We start from the raw sequence: 10,000 nt of genomic DNA on the forward strand, positions 1-10,000 counted from the left end.
GAAACACACCGACCGGCACCCCCGACGACGACCACGGGTAAACGGCGGGACTAACTGTGACTCTCTTAAGGTGTGAGGAGGCTTTGCCTCTTAAGCAAGTTTGACTGACGCCTACCGACACCGGTCAGGTCGGCGAGGCTCCCGGCGGCCCCGAGCGGGACCACAGGTTGCGGAAGGCGTCCAAGTGAGCGGCGGCGACGCCAGGAGGCCCCCGGGGTCGACTCCGCGGCCCCCGGGTCGGTGTGCGGGCCTCCAGAGCTCGATAAAGTAGTGGTGTCGCTAGCGGTCGAGAAGGCACTTTTCGACGCCTACTGCCACCCCCACATGGCGGTAGGCGCAAAACTGGAAAATCGCCGACCAGAAATGTCGCTTCGTATAATCGACGTTTTTTTTGACCACCATTTTCAGGTGTCGGAGGTGGGTCTGGACGAATACCAACACCATTTCTGGGGTTTCACAACCGCCCGGCTTCTCCGACATATGTTGGAAAGGAGTAGCGATCGAGCGAAGGGGGCTGTCGGTAGGCGGCCGCGGGTTGCATGTGTGCCCGGGACAGCACCCCCATCCAACTAAGGGGTGTCCCCCGGGGGCCAGGGGGACCTCGTCCAGGTCGGCCGGGGCGCTTCCAGACGCCTACCGACACCGGTCAGGTCGGCGAGGCTCCCGGCGGCCCCGAGCGGGACCACAGGTTGCGGAAGGCGTCCAAGTGAGCGGCGGCGACGCCAGGAGGCCCCCGGGGTCGACTCCGCGGCCCCCGGGTCGGTGTGCGGGCCTCCAGAGCTCGATAAAGTAGTGGTGTCGCTAGCGGTCGAGAAGGCACTTTTCGACGCCTACTGCCACCCCCACATGGCGGTAGGCGCAAAACTGGAAAATCGCCGACCAGAAATGTCGCTTCGTATAATCGACGTTTTTTTTGACCACCATTTTCAGGTGTCGGAGGTGGGTCTGGACGAATACCAACACCATTTCTGGGGTTTCACAACCGCCCGGCTTCTCCGACATATGTTGGAAAGGAGTAGCGATCGAGCGAAGGGGGCTGTCGGTAGGCGGCCGCGGGTTGCATGTGTGCCCGGGACAGCACCCCCATCCAACTAAGGGGTGTCCCCCGGGGGCCAGGGGGACCTCGTCCAGGTCGGCCGGGCGCTTCCAGACGCCTACCGACACCGGTCAGGTCGGCGAGGCTCCCGGCGGCCCCGAGCGGGACCACAGGTTGCGGAAGGCGTCCAAGTGAGCGGCGGCGACGCCAGGAGGCCCCCGGGGTCGACTCCGCGGCCCCCGGGTCGGTGTGCGGGCCTCCAGAGCTCGATAAAGTAGTGGTGTCGCTAGCGGTCGAGAAGGCACTTTTCGACGCCTACTGCCACCCCCACATGGCGGTAGGCGCAAAACTGGAAAATCGCCGACCAGAAATGTCGCTTCGTATAATCGACGTTTTTTTTGACCACCATTTTCAGGTGTCGGAGGTGGGTCTGGACGAATACCAACACCATTTCTGGGGTTTCACAACCGCCCGGCTTCTCCGACATATGTTGGAAAGGAGTAGCGATCAAGCGAAGGGGCTGTCGGTAGGCGGCCGCGGGTTGCATGTGTGCCCGGGACATGCACCCCCATCCAACTAAGGGGTGTCCCCCGGGGGCCAGGGGGACCTCGTCCAGGTCGGCCGGGCGCTTCCAGACGCCTACCGACACCGGTCAGGTCGGCGAGGCTCCCGGGCGGCCCCGAGCGGGACCACAGGTTGCGGAAGGCGTCCAAGTGAGCGGCGGCGACGCCAGGAGGCCCCCGGGGTCGACTCCGCGGCCCCCGGGTCGGTGTGCGGGCCTCCAGAGCTCGATAAAGTAGTGGTGTCGCTAGCGGTCGAGAAGGCACTTTTCGACGCCTACTGCCACCCCCACATGGCGGTAGGTGTAAAATCGGAATAGACCGGACCAGGAATGTCGAGGGGGAAAAAAATGACAAAGTCCTGGTGTGCCTAGGCGTCGAGAAGGCACTTTGCGACGCCTACCGACATCCCCATGTGGCAGTAGGCGTAAAACTGGAAAATCGCCGACCAGAAATGTCGCTTCGTAATAATCGACGTTTTTTTTGACCACCATTTTCAGGTGTCGGAGGTGGGTCTGGACGAATACCAACACCATTTCTGGGGTTTTCCAGTTTGAAAGTTTTATAAAACATGTTCGGTAGGAAGCACACTTTGGTGTGTCGGTTCGTCGGAGCAGCGACTCTTTGCCTCGTGGTGGTCCGGAACGTCTCTACGGGCTTGTCGCAAAGGCGTCAGAAAGTGGCATCTCCGCCGCCTAGGGCTGTCACCGTTATCGCTGTCGCCGCGCTCCAACTTGTTTTGATCCGCCGCCTTCGTTCCTGCCAACCGTGCGCCCGCTCATCGTCGTTAGGTTATAATACGTGGTACGTGTGTGTGCTTCTCCGTGGACCTAGGGCTGCTCGACGTGTCGAACGATATGTTGGAACAACTAACGGCTCCTTTTCCTGGTTCCATAGTCGTCGTGGTACCCGCGTCGTCAGCCATATCTATGTCCACCATGTTTAGCCGATACGTTTGCTGCAGCTTCTGCTTCCGCCTCAGCGTTCGCCGCTCTCAGCCGCCGCTGTTGTTGCTGCCGTTTCTGCCATTCAACCACTACCTGCGAATCTTTCGATGATCGGCCGAACGACCCATCGCTGTGCGACCGATAAATCCTCCGGATTAGGGAGAAACGCCGCTGCTCTCTGCCGCCGTCGAACGGAAAAACGTACATTGTAACGAACGAACGAACGAACGAACGAATTAACGAACGAGCGAACAAACAAACAAAAATAGCCGCGGGGGATGCACTATGTAGATCCTGATCCCCTTGTAACCATACGTACGTTGTTCGATGCTCTCCCGTCCTGGAAGTCGCCGCAGCAAACAGGAGGATGAGCAGCAGCAGGCGCCGCCGCCGTAACCGCCGCCTGCCTGCCGCCTCCTACTCCTGTCAGCGTCCGATCTCACAGCCGTGTGAACGTTCGCTGACACCCGATTTCTTTCCGTCTGGCAAAACCTTGGACGTCCCGCTCGCGGTACACGTGCTGCAGCGACTTCTCGTCCGACAACGCATAAGCGTCGACGTCTGCCGCCGCATCTTCTGATACGTGGACGGTGATAGCGCTAGTCCCTTCTTGCGCCACCTCCACCTTTGTTAGCGCCAAAGAAGATCGATCGAGCAGTCGTGGTCGCAGTCGATTAACCCGTTTTCACCGTCCGCAGTTCCCAAGCCGCCGATCAAGTCGTTGCTCTTCTTGTTCGTTCTTCCCATACCGTCGATTTGCACGGCTGCCGGATGAGCCATCCTCTGTCCGGCGAAGCGCTCACGTCAGTGATCGATACTTGCACCGACAGTCCTCCCGCTCGCGACTCGGTGCTCGAATCGGACTCGTTCGTTTTTATCTCGATGCGATTGTGAAAAGGGGGACCGGTCGTCAATGTCGTGTGTGTCGACGATGTTGTTCGCCCGGTCCGCCGCGTTGTTGTCGTTTTTTTTTTTTTTTTTTTTTTTTCCCCTAACGTTCGCCGTCGCACGGACGAAAGGGTGAGAAAAAAAAAAAAAAGCTCGAAAAAGCCGCCCAAAAAAATCGGACCGAGGAGCCGCTTGCGAGAACGCGCCCATGTGCACGTTGTCTCTCCTCGGTTTTCCGAGCACGAACACGACGCCGGTCGGTCGGTCGGTCGACGAAGGCGACGACGAAGGTGACGGGAAAATTTACGCCGCCGCTGCCCTGGTCCAGCTCCTCCCCGATGACGGCTGTGATGTTGACGTTGACGTTGGCGACGACGACGACGACGACGGAGACGACGACGACGACGAGACGGCATCGATGGCGACCACGATGACGACGACCTCGACGAGTTCAGTCTGCACCTTGACCTCCGATGTCCGTGTGCACTGCCGTCGTGCTGTTTTGTCGTTTGTCGTATGTATCGCTGTCAAGGGTGCCGTTGTCGTTGTTGTTGTCGACGTTGTTGCTTGCTCTCTCGTCTCGGTCGGTTGGTACGTTGATGACGACGACGACGACGAAGACGACGACGACGACGACGAGACGGCATCGATGGCGACCACGATGACGACGACCTCGACGATTCCAGTCTGCACCTTGACCTCCGATGTCCGTGTGCACTGCCGTCGTGCTGTTTGTCGTTTGTCGTATGTATCGCTGTCAAGGGTGCCGTTGTCGATGTTGTTGTTGTCGACGCTGTCGTCTGTTCTCTCTTCTCGGCCGGCTGTGACGTGGACGTTGACGACGACGACGACGAGACGGAATCGATGGCGACCACGATGACGACGACCTCGGCGAGTTCAGTCTGCACCTTGACCCTCGATGTCCGTGTGCACTGCCGTCGTGCTGCTTGTCGTTTGTCGTATGTATCGCTGTCAAGGGTGCCGTTGTCGTTGTTGTTGTCGACGTTGGTCGCTTTCGTTCTTTGAGTCTCGGTCTCGGTCCAAGTCAGGGGAGAAACAAAAAAGAGGCCATCAGCGCGGGCAGCGCGGCTTCTTCTGACGGCGAACCCCCTCGAAAAATAAATAAACACGTGCCCGTCGTTGTAGTTGTCTGTCTTATGTCGGTCGGTCGGTCGGTCGGTCTGTCGTTCTGTCGAAACAAAGTCCCAAATTCCAACGATACCTGGTTGATCCTGCCAGTAGTCATATGCTTGTCTCAAAGCTTAAGCCATGCAAGTGTAAGTTCACGCCACGCATTAGAACGGGCGAAACCGCGAATGGCTCAGGAACCGGACCTAATCCTCGGGACCGTATTCCTCCTCGGAGGCGATGGATAACTGTGGCAATTCTAGAGCTAATACATGTGACACAGGCCGCGATCGGTCGGCGCGCCGTCGTCGCCACGCCTCGCGCGCTGGCACCCGCGTCGGCCGTTCCGGGTCGCGGCGCTACATATTAGACTGAGACCGATGCGCGTCATTCCGTCCCTCCCGTCGTCGGCGTTCCCGCTCGCGGGTCCGTTCGGTGGCGGGGCTCATAGGGCGGCGCGCTCCGCTTTGGTGACTCTGGATAACTCACTGGTCGATCGCACGAGCTTTCACGCCCGGCGACGGGTCTCTCGAGGGTCCGCCCTATCAACTGTCGACGGTCGGTTAAGTGCCTACCGTGGTTACTACGGGTAACGGGGAATCGGGGTTCGATTCCGGAGAGGGAGGCATGCGAAACGGCTACCACATCCAAGGAAGGCAGCAGGCGCGCAAATTACCCACTCCCGGCACGGGGAGGTAGTGACGAAAAATAACGACGCGGGACTCTGTCGAGGCCCCGCGATCGGAATGAGTACACTTCAAATCCGTTAACGAGGACCAACCGGAGGGCAAGTCTGGTGCCAGCAGCCGCGGTAATTCCAGCTCCGGTAGCGTATATTAAAGTTGTTGCGGTTAAAAAGCTCGTAGTCCGAACTCGGGTTCGTGGTCGCGCAAGCGGCCCCGGGGCGGCGGCGCCATCGTCCGTCGTTGACTTTGGTCGTCCGTTCGCATTCCCGGCCCTTTCCGCCGGTGTCAACCGCTAGCATACCCGCCACGCGGTCCTGCCGGCGAGGTGGACGAGGAGGTCGTGATCGGGATCCGGGAAAAAAAAAAACAAGTGGTCGTCGGTTCGGTTCCGGGAGTAGTCTAACGGGGGGGTGCTACGTGTGTGTGTTTGGGTGCGTTCATTCGCATCCCCGCACTCTGACCCCCGCGCTTCTCTCCCTCTCCCTTTCCGCGCGTTCCTCTTTTTTTTTGAACCCCCCGGTCCGCTCCGAGTCCCTGCTTCGTGTCTTGTCTGCGCGCGTGTGTGCGGTCGGCGGTTTCTCCTCCAAGGGTGCTCTTAACCGAGTGTCCGCGGCGGCCGGTACGTTCACTTTGAAAAAATTAGAGTGCTCAGAGCGGGCTGTTCAAGCTTGCATACGATAAGCATGGAATGATGGAAGAGGGCCTCGTCTACGTCTGTCGGTCTCCGTCTAACGGCGAGGCAATGATCGAAGGGAGCGGTCGGGGCCACTCGTATTGCGACGTTAGAGGTGAAATTCTTGGATCGTCGCAAGACGAACTGCAGCGATGGCGTGTGGCAAGGCACGTTTTCCTCGATCAAGAGCGAAAGTCGGAGGTTCGAAGACGATCAGATACCGTCGTAGTTCCGACCGTAAAACGATGCCGACCGGCGATCCGCCGGCGTTCGCTTCCATGACCCGGCGGGTAGCCTGCGGGAAACCAGAGTTCGGTTCCGGGGGGAGTATGGTTGCAAAGCTGAAACTTAAAGGAATTGACGGAAGGGCACCACCAGGAGTGGAGCCTGCGGCTTAATTTGACTCAACACGGGAAAACTCACCCGGTCCGGACACCGGTAGGATTGACAGATCGATAGCTCTTTCTCGATTCGGTGGGTGGGTGCATGGCCGTTCTTAGTTGGTGGAGCGATCCGTCTGGTTGATTCCGATAACGAACGAGACTCCGGCCTGCTAACTAGTGCGCCGATGTCAGTGATTTTTACGGCGGGCTCGGCGTCCTCCGTGGCGCTCGGGTCCGGGTCGGTTTTCTCACGCACTTCTTAGAGGGACGGGTGGCAGAAAGCCACACGAGGCGGAGCGATAACAGGTCTGTGATGCCCTTAGATGTCCGGGGCCGCACGCGCGCTACACTGGAGGTATCAGCGGGGACTTCGCCCCGGCCCGAGAGGGTTGGGAAACCTCTGAACCACCTCCCGTGATAGGGATCGGGGCCTGTAACCAACCCCGTGAACGAGGAATTCCCGGTAGGCGCGGGTCAACAGCCCGCGTCGATCACGTCCCTGCCCTTTGTACACACCGCCCGTCGCTACTACCGATCGAACGGTCCGGTGAGGTCCTCGGATCTGGCCGACGACGCCGCCGGGCAGTGCGCGACGTGTCCGTCACGACACTCGTGCATCTACGCCTCGGCGTTCGATGCCTGGAGAAGACGACCGAACCCGATCGTTTAGAGGAAGTAAAAGTCGTAACAAGGTTTCCGTAGGTGAACCTGCGGAAGGATCATTACCGTTTTCCCGTTCGAGACTGGTTTGTTGTTTTCCGGCCTACCTCCTCTGTCTGTCGGCGTCAACGCCTCGAATGCGCGCAAACAAACCTATAAAAGGCGGAGCGAGAGATAGATTTGTGGTGACGCGGAGGTTTTTAAAGCCCCAGCTCTTCTTGCTTGCTTCCGCGTCTTACCACCTGTTTGTTTTTTCGCCCACCGCAAGTGATGGCCGCTTCTTCTTTGCCTTGTCGCCGCTTTATCGTTTTTTTTGTTTTTTTGCAGCCGCTGTGCCACCGCCGCTAGCTAAAAAAACAAACTACTCGCGACATTGCAATGCCGTCACGCCTCCTCGCACAGACCTCCTCGCACACTACTAAATCTATATAAACAAAAACTAATATAAAAAAACCAAGTGCTGAACCCTGGACGGGGGATCACTCGGCTCGTCCGTCGATGAAGAGCGCGGCCAGCCGCGATAACTGATGCGAATTGCAGGACTCAGTGAACATCGACACCTCGAACGCACATTGCGGCCCCGAGATCCCTTGTCTCGGGGCCACGTCCGGTCGAGAGGCGGAACGTTACATGTCTTTCTCCGTTAACGAAACGACATCTTGCCGTCCCCGTGCCCGCCCGGTCCTCGGCACGGTGGTAACCGGGACGTCGCAGGAGCGAGTGACGAGGGGGAAGAAAAATAAAAAAAGAATTGACTCCTTTCAATGTCTTTTTTTTTTTTAAAACCCTCTCCGGCCTCCTCCTTCGTCTCCCGCTGGCAGACCGCGGAGTCTTTTCCCTTTTCGACCGCGTGAAGAAACACTGTGGAGGAGGAGCAGGAGGAGTCTGTCCGAAAGCAGCCGAAGGGAGACCAAAAAAAAAGTACCGACCTAACCGACTGCCGACGTAAGCGCCGCCTGCTCGTCTCGCTCTCTGCCTCATGAAGGTGTCTCTCAGCGACGCCTCGAGCAGCGCGACGAGCACGGCCGTCGCACCGTAAAAAGGTGGCCGCGTCGTAGGCAACGCAACGTCGGATGGGGAGGACCCACGCTTTTTTTTAATTGTTGGCTTCTTCATTTTCGGTCGGACGGGCGCTATATCGGCCAGCCGTCGTCACACGGAGGGTACCGATCGAGATTCCTCTCCTCCAAACACCACACTCTACTAAAAACCGCCGCCCTCGGCTCGGACGAGACGACCCGCTGAACTTAAGCATATCGCTAAGCGGAGGAAAAGAAACCAACCGGGATTCCCTTAGTAACGGCGAGTGAACCGGGAGAAGCCCAACGCCGAATCCCGTCGCAAGTTAAAGGCTTCGGGACGTGTGGCGCATGGGTCGAAGGCAGCCGTTCGTTTTCGTCTCGCATAGTTCGGAGTTCCCTCGATCGGGGCCGCCCGCGGCGGGTGCCAGGCCCATTCGGTGCGGACGGCGAGCGACGGCCTTCGATCCGAGAGTCGGGTTGCTTGGGAACGCAGCCCAAATCGGGTGGTAAGCTCCATCCAAGGCTAAATACCGGGACGAGTCCGATAGTCGACAAGTACCGTGAGGGAAAGTTGAAAAGAACTTTGGAGAGAGAGTTCAAGAGAACGTGAAACCGCCCAGGGGTAAACGGGTGGGACCGCTCACCGCGATCGCGGGGGGACTCAGTCCGGTGCTGCCTAGGCTCGAGCCCAAACTCGATGTGTGTTCTTGAAAGAGAGGCCGTCGCGGCACAGGTCGTCGTTCGTCGTGTCCGCGGGGGACTCGTTCCCCGCGGTTCCAGCTTTTGTGCCCGCGTCGCCGACGAAGGAGACGGGCCGCGTGGATAGCGGGAAGGGAAACGTGGTGACGACCGCGGCGTCGGTAGGTGGCTGCGTCGGTTGGCTGCGACGGAGGGGACTCGTCCTCTCGATCGCTGCTGCCGCCGGGCCCTAACCCGCCGCATCCGTCGCCGCCGCTTCTTCTTTCCTCCTGCTCCCTCCGCGCGCGACTCCGCTGCACCCGTCCCCTTCATCATCGCTCGGCGTAATCATGGCGCGGGCGCTTCGGCGCGACCTCCGCGCGGCCGGCACCGGACGCACTTCCCCTCCGGTCCGTCGTCGCGACCCGTTCCCGGCGTGCAGGTCGAACACGCGGGTTTTTTTCCGTAGGCGGCAGGCGTTTCATCACCCTGAAAACCCCCGTCTTCCCACCTTGTGAAGTCGGGGGCCACCGGCCGTCGGGCCCGCGAACGTAACTGCCCCTTTCTGCCGGGAACGGAGGAAATCTGACACGATCCGTTACACGTGGCGAGCCGGTCCGTTTTGATCCCGCCGGAAGTCGCGTGCGGGCGACGCACTCTGTGTGTCGCTCCTTAGGCGCCCCACCGTCTCGGGCGCGTGCGCGATGAGAGGCGGGATAGGACTGGCGCGGCCTCGCCGTCACGCACCTCGCCGACGTTTCGGGTTCTTGTCGGGGGCAACCCCGCCCGCGCCCGTTTCCGTTTCCGGAGAGGTCGCTCGGCGACGCTTTTTTACTCGAGCCGCCCGCCACCCCGGGTCAGCGACGTGCATCGGCAACCCACCCGACCCGTCTTGAAACACGGACCGAGGAGTCCTGGCCGTTCGCGAGTCGTAGGGGCCACCTCTGACTAACCCCGAAGGCGAAGCGAAAGCGAGAGAGCGTGTAGGAGGGCGTCGATCGGGAGAGGTGTCGTGGCAAAGTCGTCCGGGGGTCGTCGGGGGGTGTCGTCGGTCTCGTGCCGTCGTCTTCTCCTCGCCTCACCCGCCTCCGAGCCGTGCCCGATCCCGCCGGCGCGGCGTTTTCGGCCTTCCGCCGTCGCTGCTGCGGTGCCCGCAACTTTTCCTTTTTTCTCTCTTCCCGAGAGAGATAGGAGAGGGAAGGCTCGTGGCTGACGTGCGGTTGTTTTTCCCTCCTCCCCGAGAGGGGACCGGCGCATCATCCAAAAAGGGGAATTGCCGGGCGCCAGCTTCCATATCCTCCTTCCGCCCATCGGTGAGATCCCGCGGCTTGAACTAGTC

General features: G+C 59.9%; 2 non-coding genes and 1 pseudogene across 2 annotated transcripts in view; all 3 read left to right on the forward strand.

Moving 5' to 3' along the window:
• Positions 1–4,650: 4,650 nt before the first annotated feature.
• On the forward strand, positions 4,651–7,026 carry LOC145273540 (small subunit ribosomal RNA; annotated as a pseudogene).
• Positions 7,027–7,424: 398 nt separating this feature from the next.
• Positions 7,425–7,582, forward strand: LOC145273299 (5.8S ribosomal RNA). The gene has a single exon (XR_013866295.1). It is a non-coding gene; the product is annotated as a 5.8S ribosomal RNA (ribosomal RNA).
• A 593-nt stretch (positions 7,583–8,175) lies between these two features.
• The window catches only part of LOC145273174 (large subunit ribosomal RNA), a 5,725-nt gene continuing 3,900 nt past the window's right edge, over positions 8,176–10,000 (forward strand). The window contains exon 1 of the ribosomal RNA XR_013866205.1: positions 8,176–10,000. This exon is cut by the window's right edge and continues 3,900 nt beyond it. This is a non-coding gene — a ribosomal RNA (large subunit ribosomal RNA).

The sequence above is a fragment of the Euprymna scolopes genome, unplaced genomic scaffold (assembly GCF_053919585.1).
Source record: "Euprymna scolopes isolate OS-2025 unplaced genomic scaffold, ASM5391958v1 sca1, whole genome shotgun sequence".
NCBI lineage: Eukaryota > Metazoa > Mollusca > Cephalopoda > Sepiida > Sepiolidae > Euprymna > Euprymna scolopes.